This window comes from Periplaneta americana, chromosome 6, assembly GCF_040183065.1.
Source record: "Periplaneta americana isolate PAMFEO1 chromosome 6, P.americana_PAMFEO1_priV1, whole genome shotgun sequence".
NCBI classification, from domain to species: Eukaryota; Metazoa; Arthropoda; class Insecta; order Blattodea; family Blattidae; genus Periplaneta; species Periplaneta americana.
Genome location: NC_091122.1, coordinates 185,938,756 through 185,950,999, shown reverse-complemented (window position 1 = coordinate 185,950,999; position 12,244 = coordinate 185,938,756). Strand labels below are relative to the sequence as shown.

Here is a 12,244-nt window from a genome sequence, read left to right as displayed (position 1 = left end):
CTTTAAGGAATGAAGTACCTAAACAATAATCCATGGGTCTCTTTAAGGAATGAAGTACCTAAACAATAATCCATGGGTCTCTTTAAGGAATGAAGTACCTAAACAATAATCCATGGGTCTCTTTAAGGAATGAAGTACCTAAACAATAATCCATGGGTCTCTTTAAGGAATGAAGTACCTAAACAATAATCCATGGGTCTCTTTAAGGAATGAAGTACCTAAACAATAATCCATGGGTCTCTTTAAGGAATGAAGTACCTAAACAATAATCCATGGGTCTCTTTAAGGAATGAAGCACCTAAAAGTAATGAAGGAAGATTAGACTTGGAAAAGCTTCCGAAACCAATTACGCCATGCTGAATTACAGATGATTTGGTTCTGTTACGTGAATCCTCTCGCCTGTTTTTTTGGTCGACATTGTCAGCCGCATTCCGGGCTGAAGACGAAGTCTAGTTTTTCCTACGACGCTCGTCCTTGTTTGTCGTTCAACTGTGGATCTCGTCCATCTCGTGACGGCCTGTCAGGCTTATTGCACATCCGAGTCCGTCTGTTCCCAAAGGGTAGTGGCCCGAATACCACGCCATGCTGGACTCGGTCGGTATTGGCGCACGTTTAACCAGTTCTATGTAAAATTCGCTGTTATAATATGTATTAGTGCTGATGATATTGTGGTGGGCACTACAGCATTTCAACTCAAGTAAATGTTGAAGTGACCCTTACAGTTTCTGACGTCTGTTTCTCTAGTACTCAGTGTCACTCACTAAAGGCCGGTTTGTCGAAAAACTGGATAATGGCCATTAGTTATCAATCCTTGAAGTTGCTAGTTCTGCAATTACTACTGGATTTCTCCAAAGATTTGTTAGTTTGTTAATTAATTGTTAACTGATGAAGGATTTGACGAATGAGGTCGTAGTTCTACTAGACTCAAGTAGATGGAACTAGTGATGCATGACATTGTTTTCTAAATCTATATCTCAACACAGTCTTATTCACAACATAAAAGTCGCATAAAATCTAAGAACTATCAGTACTCGTCCAGTTGGCACAAAGCACTCTTTCGCGTGAAACGTGATAAGCTATTTTGTAGGCTATCTGGTACCAAATCCGTGACTGCAACTTTATTCAGGGTAAAACGTCCCTGGAGCTTTTTCGCTATGTGTTGTAAAGAAATCAACCACATTTTTATACACTCTTCGTGTATTGATGTTGTATACATCTTCATCTGAAGACGATAAATTTATTTTAAAGACTTATAATATTGATATACTGCTACAATCACCATAGTAACCGTCTGTAGCAATGTAAATATTTCTAATAAATGTTATTTCAATGAAAACTGAAAACCGAAGGTCAATGCATTTCGCATTTAAGAAGGGTTACGGATTTCGTATCCCCCAACATCCAGAGTTAAAGTTAGCGATTTAAGGAATTACTAAGCCTACTGAATGATCGAGAAACTCATTTATAATAATTACAGACTAAATGAATATTTAAATATTGTCGAGACATTTATAATACCCGGATTGAAATGATAGTCTTGCGCTACATAAAATCCAGTCACTATTTATTTTTATTTGTGTACGTCGAACATACTGAAGAATATCGCGGTAGTTTTCAAACATACTAACTAAACAGACCCGTTGTGTCATACTAGACATGCCCATTACTCATATCTAGGGCTAGGATTTTGATGAAATTGCATCTTTTTTCTAGTAAGCCAGAAACATAGCCGCTTTAGTATTTATATGTTATGTGATAAACTGAGTGTTTTAAGACATATTTGTTAGGCATTTTTTGCCTGTTTCAACTCATAACAGCATCTTTTGTGTTATTCGGACATTTTTGAGGCATTTTCATTTAATTCTGGCCACAAATCCTCATTATTAATATAAAATAATGTTTATTTCCTTTGATATTTTGTCTACATATTTTGTCCATTAATACCCTTTATTTTTTACTTGGTTATTTAACGACGCTGTAACAACTACGAGGTTATTTAGCGTTGATGGAGTTGGTGATAGTGATATGCTATTTGGCGAGATGAGGCCGAGGATTCGCCATAGATTACCTGACATTTGTCTTACGGTTGGGAAAAACCTCGGAAAAAAGCCAACCAGATAATCAGCCCGAGCGGGAATCGAACCCGCGCCCGAGCGCAACTCCGAATCGGCAGGCAAGCGCCTTAACCGACCGAACTTCGCCGGTGGCTAATACTCATTATTTTGTACAATATTTTAATCGTTTTTTTACACAAATATTGCTCTTTTAACGTAGTACATCCCATGTAATGGACCAGTCCAACTATCCCTTCAATATAGACTCCTCTATACTTACTAATTCCGTGTAAGAGCGGCCTTGTGATGGACTACATGGAAACTACATCAGGTAAAATAATTAATTAAAGTGTACCACTTAGAAAAAAAATATGTAAAATGAAATAAACTTAAATGTTGGTACTAGAATTTAATTTAATTATTAGTCTAAATATTAAGTAGCACAAAACTTCTTTTCCTACTAAGCCAATTTTAGAATGTAAGATAAACTTTTAGAGCATTTTTAAGGGCATTTTTGAAAGATTTTTAGATCATTAATGCATAGTTTTTAGGACTTTTTTATGATTTATAGGTCATCAAAATCCTAGCCCTACTTATAAGATATGTTTTGACCACGTGTGTCTGTGGTGTTACTTTTCTAATTTCTAATTTGTATACCATGCCGTTTCAAAACAGCAATCTAACATCTGTGCTGTGACCTCATACCTCAGAAGAGCTCATAACAATAATAATAATAATAATAATAATAATAATAATAATAGTAATAATAATAATAATACCACATAACTGTATACTTGAATTAGTGTTTTGGGTTGTGGACAGAGCACTGTTTTATAATCATGGTGGGAAAAAGTTATGTATACAGAGGCAGTTGAACCTCCTTCCGGTGGGATTGCAGGGCCGCTCCCACGTGGTGAGGCAACACAGGAGCACACCGTCAACGCAGTTCCCGCCGCTCTACGTTTCTCAAAAGCTGTTGTGTGGCAGTAATTACCATATCCAGAATGCGGGTTTTTTCGTCGTGTGTCGTTCGCGACGCTTAAGAGAATTGCTTGAATTGTTGCTTCTACATGTTCTACCCATAATCGATTGATTCTACTAACATTAGCACCAGGATCTGTTTTGCAAAGATTTTCAATTTGACAAGGTCATTAACAGGGAAAGGATTTATATGTAAATACATATTTACTTATAAAGCTAATATAATTTATATTTTGCATTATCTTTATGTTTCACAATGTGTAGGGTTGAAAAATCCTACTTTTATTTTCCATATTTTTCCATATTTTAGAGTTTAGTACATATTTTCGTTAATTTCCATATATTTTCCATATTTCATATAAAACAGTCCATATTATATTAGGTTTAACAATAAAACAAAACAAAATTCCATTAACTTTTAAAAATACATTTCAACAATAGAGATTTAAACACATGTTCAGTAATCCCTTTAACATCAGAGTTATTTGAAAATTAGCAGTCCTATCAACAATGGGAAAGTAAGTTACAAAACTGTATTAATTTAATTTAAAATTTTTAACAGACTTCAGTTGTGCAGCTCAACAGTTAAATGCCAGTCAGAGTACACATAGGTTCAGTTTTGTAAATCATACTATAAAGACGGTAAATATGCCAAAAGTACGTCATTCAGTCAATTTAAAATCAAAACTAACAAGTTACATTTCAGAATTTAAAGAAGATGGTTTATCAACTGACAATAAAATATTATTTTGTAATTTGTGTCAGTGTGCAGTATCATCTACACAAAAGTTCCTGGTGCAACAACACATTACAACTAGTAAACATCAGGCCAACAAACAACTAAATTCCAAGCAGAGACAATTGTTTTTAACACAACCAACAACATCGAATGTAAGATCTGAGTTTAACATCGACCTGTGCCGTTCTCTCATCTCTGCTGATATTCCTCTCTACAAACTAAAGAATAAGGTCTTCAGGGAATTCCTTGAAAAATATACTCAACATACAATCCCGGATGAGTCAACACTTAGGAAGACGTATGCTCCATCCATCTACGATGAGACAATACAGAAGATAAGAGATGAAATTAAAGATAGTTCAATTTGGGTTTCCATTGATGAGACTCCCGACAAAGAAGGTAGACTTGTTGGTAATGTAGTTATCGGTTTGTTAAGTGAACAATATTCTGAACGAATTCTTTTACATTGTGATGTTCTAGAAAAGTGCAATAACAAAACTATAGTTAAACTGTTCAACGAAGCTATGGGTATCCTGTGGCCAAAGGGTATTATGTACGATAATGTGTTATTCTTTATTAGCGATGCTGCCCCTTATATGGTCAAAGCTGGACAAGCATTATCTGTTGTATATCCTAAATTGACTCATTTTACTTGTGTGGCGCATGCATTTCATCGTGTGGCAGAAGTGGTCAGAGACAATTTCCCTAAAGTAGATTTGTTGATTTCATCAGTGAAAAAAGTATTTCTCAAAGCTCCCAGTAGAGTTAACGTGTTGAAAGAAATGTACCCTGAAATTCCATTGCCACCAAAGCCAATTTTAACTAGATGGGGTACATGGCTAGAAGCAGTTGAATATTATGCCGAACATATAGACTCTATTAACAATGTTCTCCTTGCATTGGACTCTGAAGATGCAGTCTCAATTGATACTGCGAAAACAGTTACCTGTGACATAAGTGTGAAGAATGACTTAGCTCACATTCAGCATACATTTTCATGCATCATAAAAACGCTCAAAAGTCTCCAAAATAGGCACCTTTCACTATCTGAAAGTTTTGAAATTATAAATAGTACTGTGGAACAACTGAATCGTGGTAGAGGTAAAGTTGCAGATGCAGTAAGAGCTAAGGTGGACACTGTACTTTCAAAAAACCCTGGATATGAAGAACTACAAAAGGTTGTTGCTGTGATGAGTGGTGAATCAACAGTGAAGATTAACTTGGACTTATCCCCAGCAGACATTGTGAAATTGAATTATGTACCAGTTACTTCTTGTGACGTCGAACGCTCTTTTAGTCAGTATAAATCTATCCTCAGAGACAATAGAAGAAGATTCACTTTTCAGCACTTGAAAGAAATGTTTGTAACCTATTGTTATGGTAACAGACAATAAAAATTGTGTTTTGTTGAAACTACATTGGAAGATAAGGTACGTCCATTATATTTTTTGTTTAGTTTGATTAAAATGTACCAATATTTAACGTACATAGTCATTTTTTTATAATTTTAAGTCCATATTTAATTCCATATTTTGGTAAAAATCCATATTTAATTCCATATTTTGGTAAAAATAACTACATATATATTTACATATTTCATATATTTTTAGTCCATATAAATCCGTTCCCTGGTCATTAATAATATGAAATATACTATGCGCCTTATTTACACGAAGTTAGGCAATCCTGCACATTCACAGTCAATTCCGTAAACACAATACTCTTGTTTTAATGTGGGAACCCCGGAATATGCCACGTGTTTTCTCCTCATCGATTCTACCCCAGCGGTGTCATAAATGTACTGCAAAACGAGCCAGCAGTTCCAGCATGCATTTTAAAATGGTTGTGCTTTTTTTTTTTTTAATTCCGGCCAGAGGCCATTTTCCGAAATATTTCTGTTTTTCAGGTTTTCAGTTTTTCTGTTTCTGTTTACTAACTAACACAAACACAACACCCATGCCCGAGGCGGGACTCGAACCCACAACCCTTCGGACCAAGCCGTAGAGTCATTGCGTGCCTCTACGGCTTGCGCCACCCGGGTCGGCAAACTTTTTTTTTAATACCAACGCATTCATATTTATAAACACATAAGCATAATACGTTATTAATTTGTCAGTATAACCTTATCTATCATACATCCTTAATTCATTAGCATTTAAAACGAAGAAAGTGCTTAATATAGGTGGTTCTTACCTTCCTTACTAACCAAATAAAATGCATAGTTGCCCGTTTCCAATTATTGAATTACTCATCCTGGAGGTATAGAAATTTCACGTCTAAACTTGCGTTGAAATCTCCTAGAAATACGTGAGTGCCTCAATGTCGTGGCATGCTATAAAATGCAGTGTTGCATAAAACTTCATAGTATGGTGCTATATACACATAGACAATCAGACAATTGAGGAGGGTTTATGGGAAACAATATACGTGCCAGAAAATCTAACTTCGATTTATTAATTGAAAACGTGTTATAAATTTGGTGTATCTAGAAATTTTTAACGAAGTTAGAGATAACGGGAAGTCTTCTCATACAGTTTTCAGGAGGCAGTACAGGATGTAAAGGAGCGATTATTGACGTCACCATAAAAATAATTGCGAAGACTTTCCGAAGAAACTAATCTCCCATATTGCACGTGTCAAAAAGCTGCAAAAATAATTACGCGGCATGTGTGTTGTGTGTCATGTGTTCTAGAATTGCAACCGACGGATCATGTGCGGTTTTGTTTATGATTTCAAAATTTAAATTTATTGAAGGGAAAAGTGTACAGAAATAAACCCTGCACAATCGCAGCCCTGAAAGAAGCTGTACGTCAGGAGATAGAATCCATTACAGACGCCACTTTAAGAAACGTATTCCAGAATTTGGAGAGACGTGTACAAGAGTGCTTGGATGTGGAAGGGAATAATTTTCAGCATCGGATATCCTCCTGAGTCCTGAGATATTTGCTGTTTTATTTTTAAATTCAGTATAATTCTATACTTAAAAAAAGTCACTGACACGAGAAAAAATGCTGAAAAAATTCTGCAGGTTACAGCTACGGCACAAATGCAAGTATATTATACTATACTTCTGGTCTGCACATACATCTTACATCATAATCATGTATGAAGTATGGTATAGCATACTATACTATCAGAACTCAGAAGGATATGAGCAGATCCTGTTGAAGGTATGTGCATACAAAATTTCAAGACAAACTTTAAGTAAAATTACAGTTTTATAACAAAGTTTGAGGTTTCTAGCGAGGGAATCAGATTGTATTTCCATTCCATAGCGTCCACACCTGTGGAGTAACGGTCAGCGCGTCTGGCCGCGAAACCAGGTGGCCCGGGTTCGAATCCCGGTCGGGGCACGTTACCTGGTTGAGGTTTTTTCCGAGGTTTTCCCTCAACCCAATACGAGAAAATGCTGGGTAACTTTCGGTGCTGGACCCCGGACTCATTTCACCGGCATTATCACCTTCATTTCATTCAGACGCTAAATAACCTAGCTGTTGATACAGCGTCGTAAAATAACCCAATAAATCCATTCCATAGCAATTATTCGGAGTCCTGTAGTTGTGAATATCTTGTTAGTTCATAGACATAATCGGCAAAGAAACTCATTTCCACAGCATGGCAAGTGATGTCAGGTGAAATTGTCATCATCTAAACAATCACGCTACAGATATTTGCTAACGATTGTTCACGGAAGACAGCAACCAAATTTGTAACAACGAAAGCGATGCCGTTCAAGTGAAGGATGTCATTTCAGGTCAAGGGGTAGATTTTCTCCAGGTGTCGGTAGTTTCGCAGCAGGAGAGGAGAGAGGTGTATCGGTGCAGACTGTTTAATTGTGGAAGCCTGGAAGCTGGAAGGAAAAGTTTGGTAAACGAACCGTTAAGTTAGGAACTTGAACAGCCTCCACAAAATGAAATTCCCAGGCGGCTCTCCTCTGGAACAGGTGTGACTTGTAAATTCACGCACTCTGATCAACGCGGAAGCCGATTGGGAATACAATTCGTCATGACTGAGCGTGATTTTATTTGCGATCCGAATCTCAGAACTATCTGAGAGATGGCGCGTGTACGGCGCAGTTCAGGGATGACCAAATATCAATTTCTTTTCTATGTTTTGTATACTATACACTGGATTTCGATTTTCTTCTTCCTGTCAAGGATGGGGGTTCCCCCGTTCCGATACCAATGGAATTGTTGCTTCCATGTTGGGTGCAGACGACCGATATCTCGTTTGTCTTGGGGTTCATTAAAGGAAACTTGCTACGGTAGACATTCGGGAGCCATTCATTGTTTGATAGCTACTTCTTGGATTTGATTTTCCATCTTGGTTACATTAAATTCCTTGCACAGGTGTTCATTCCACAATCTGTTTCTTCGTGCTACTGCCAGACTGCATCGCAGAAACCTTCTTTCTGACGTCTCAATTCTTCCTTCAGTTTCTTGCTCAATATCCAGGTCTCACTTCGTAATAGAAGGCGAGTTTAAATGTAATGTTATTTATTCTATTGTTTAGTTCCATCCTCATATTTCTTCCAAAATATCTATTAATGCGTCCAATAAAAATAAGTACTTCTGTATGCTTTCCTCTAGATCCACATTAATTCCATTTATTGAAGTACTGCATGCTAAATAGTTAAAAGTATTAATCTGTTAGGCCTATATTATTTCTGAATCTATCACTATTTACGTTCGATGTAAATGTTTTCCTTGTGACGACATTACCTTTATTTTTCTAGTCGATATTTGCACTTATGTCGTTAATATTCCATTCAGTTTTGCGGCATTCTCTTGAAGATGCTCCTAAAGTAGGATTATATTTGGTCGTCTGTAAACAGAATATATAGTACCTATATTTAAGGAATTGAATTAATTCCCAATATGCTCAATCAGTTTAAGAGTGCAGTGTATTATAATAATAAATGATTGAAAGAATTTCTGTCCTTTAAATGTGAAGAAATTTGATACGAACAAATATAACTTCGCAAATCTAGTCTTTCAGATAAAGCAGATTTGAATAATTTCAAGGGAAAAAATTGTTCCGGGGCCGGGTATCGATCCCGGGACCTCTGGTTGAATGTACCAGCGCTCTACCAACTGAGCTACCCGGGAACTCCACCCGACACCGTATACGTCACTGTGTACGTTAACAGAAAACCACAATTCCAAGTCACACAGACATTGTGTGCACTCGATGTGGGTCTCTGGCGTTTCGTCAGCCCACGCGAGTTGTGTGGATATAAAGGGAAACTGTGTCGGGTGGAGTTACCGGGTAGCTCAGTTGGTAGAGCGCTGGTACGTTCAACCAGAGGTCCCGGGATCAATACCCGGCCCAGGAACAATTTTTCCCTTGAAATTATTCAAATATAACTTCGTTCTGCAAAGGAATTTTACAGTGTATTGTAGTAAACATTTTTGTTTCAAACATTTCAAAGAAATTGCGACATTATTTACGGTTCATCCTGTATAGTAGTTACACAATTTCTGTTTTCTAGACGTATACTCTACTTATCGGGTTCCTCTATAGTCATTCTTCTAAGATCTTATTTGTATGTGTAGTTGTTACATGTAATTGCACTCCAAATAAGTTGCTACTGTTATATTGACTTATTTTGTACATTTTATGAATGCAATAGTCCTGTGGATCGAATCTAATATATTTTATTATTATATCGATCAACAATTCTTGCGTAAAAATCTTCTTGCTGAATGACATGTCGGGAGCAACAGCTTATGCATAATATGTGAACTCCAGTTGACTCAGTTGCAGAGCAGGCTTTCTAATCGGTTGTTTAACGACATTGTATCAACTGCATGGTTATTTAGCACTCATAGCGTTGGTGAAGTTGTTGGGTAAGCGCGAGAATTTCTCATGGGATTACCTGATATGCGCTTTACAATTGCAGAAAATCTCGACACCATCTACAAGTCACATTCTTTCTTCACATTCTTAACTAGCTTTTTTAACTGCTTCATATGTCGCATTTCCTTGTTGTGTTTAGAAAAACAGCACATTTTCCATTAAGACATTGAAAATGTAGTATTAGAAAAAAAATTGTCGCACAGATACTTTATAAGTCCCAGAAAGGAGACTGTGCGCATGATCAGACATACAACGAAACAAAACTATTATTATAGATTTATTAATTTGTCATACAGAATAATATCTGTAATATTGACAATATTTGAGGAGAAAAATTCGCTCCGGCGCCGGGGATCGAACCCAGGTCCTTGGTTCAACCCTAGATCATCTGATATGTCGGGGTTATAGGCTTTGAGGTTAACAACTTTTGTCAGGTTTACTATGCTGCCATCTAGTTGTTACATAAGGAGTCACGTCATAATACCCATTTGAATTGCATTAGCGACTGTGCTGCCATCTCGTGTTCGTTTACGGCGGACGGGTGGCGATCCTGGCGGTTGTTCTCTTCAAAGTGCTGCCGATTTTAATGTAGCGAGGAGTTATCTGTTACATATATGATCTAGGGTTCTACGTACCAAGCGCTCTGACCACTGAGCTACGCCGAATCAATCCACAGCACCGGATCGAACTCTCCTCCTTCAATGTTTCCCTTTGTGGCCTGACTCCAAGTAAGGCATATATGTTGACGTACATGTCCAATGTCAACTGCCATTATACTAGGAGCGCACTCAGTTGAGTGACTTGTTTGGCCGGAATTCCGCAGTTAAGTGCACAGTAATCTGTACAGACATATGCACTGCTAGCTATGAGAATATTATGGATTTATTAATTCGGCGTAGCTCAGTGGTCAGAGCGCTTGGTACGTAGAGCCAAGGACCCGGGTTTGATCCCCGGCGCCGGAGCGAATTTTTCTCCTCAAATATTAATTGAAACAAAACTAATTTTATTACCTCAATTAGTCGTTCTCTTGTGAACCAGGTCGCTCGTCCTCTGATCATGCGCACTGCATCCTTTCTGGGGCTTGTAAAGTATTTGTGCGACAAAACTTTTTTCTAAGACTGTACAACAGATTGTGCTTCCACACAGAGAACTAACTAACGTCACGTTCTAGGCGCCATAAGGAGGTTCTTTGTCGTGCAGCCAATAGAAAGGCCAATTTGTTGATTTATTGTTGCTTAAGTATTTGTTGGATTTGTTTAGTGAATTATTTGTTTATAAGCAATCTCATAAAAATTCAGACACAATTAAATACACAAAATGTTATTAAATTATATATTTTTTATTTTAGTAGGTTATTTTACGACGCTTGAACATCATATCAGGTTATTTAGCGTCTGAATGAGATGAAGGTGATAATGCTAGTGAAATGAGTCCGGGGTCCAGCACCGAAATTTACCCAGCATTTGCTCTTATTGGGTTGAGGCAAAACCCCGGAAAAACCTCAACCAGGTAACTTGCCCCGAACGGGAATCGAACCCGGGCTACCTGGTTTCACGGCCAGACGCGCTGACCGTTACTCCACAGGTGTGGACAAATTATAAATACACGCAATAATAAATCCATATCCACCAACCTTTCATGGGATGAAGTCTAGTTTCAAGTGTTGTTAAATACAGAATTGTAGTCACAATGACGACCAGCGCAACAGACATGGAGTTTGAAGCGTCATCGGTTTGCTGCTATTAACTGACACAGCTGTTGTACACTCCTCGCTGCGATTGTTTGCGAGGTGCTGGCAGCAGTGCTCGAGGTAGGGACTGGCCTCACCGAGGCGGAAACAGCGCGCCGCACATCCATCAACGTCAGGCAGTGGCCTGTGCTCAAGATAACGGACTAGAAATCCCGTGTATTTGCAATAAATTGGTTGTTTGTAAAATCAGTTTCGAACTCGTGGATACTCGGATCTGATCTGAGCACACTCCCAGTCTCCATAAATTTTCGGTGCCATTCCCAGATTGTTGGCCGTGATGGCGGTTATCTTCCATATTGGGTCCGGATGTGACGTTGCACCTGTGTAATCTGATCGTGTTTCGATAAATCTGTATACATGTTGTGCCATCTCCTTCTCTGTCACATTTCAGATTTCACCAAAATTCACACCTGCAACCAAAAAAACGCATTTCAACAATCCAACAAAATTCCATAAAACCTTTCACAGTTTCTGATTAACATGCTGAAAACCGCATCCTGATATCGTATCTCAATAATTTATTTGCGTCTGAAGTTGTAAAGGTTTCATGTGAGCACTCTGTATAATTTTCTGTCCTGAATAACCTCTACAGGTCAAAGGAAAGCATCGTTAAACAAAATACTCCTAGTTTCACCGCTGTTACTACTGCTACATCATAATACTGTAGAATCCTTTGCATTTTTTGATACGATTCAGTGATCATCTCAAAATATTTGTGGAAGTCTCAGTGAAATCAAAATTCTGAGTGAAGGCAGTCCAGTTCATAAATTTAAAATTCTTCAATGAATGTATGAAATATTAATCAAATTTTATTTCCCAGCAAATCCGTGCAATGCTCTGCTTCTGGATTCTGGCTCGATA

General features: G+C 37.7%; 1 long non-coding RNA gene and 1 other non-coding gene across 2 annotated transcripts in view; one reads left to right on the top strand and one right to left on the bottom strand.

The window, feature by feature from the left end:
• LOC138702330 (uncharacterized) overlaps window positions 1–12,244 on the top strand; it is a 62,435-nt gene that overhangs the window by 15,426 nt on the left and 34,765 nt on the right. The window lies entirely within an intron of this gene.
• TRNAN-AUU (transfer RNA asparagine (anticodon AUU)) lies at window positions 8,810–8,882 on the bottom strand. Its single transcript has one exon. It is a non-coding gene; the product is annotated as a tRNA-Asn (tRNA).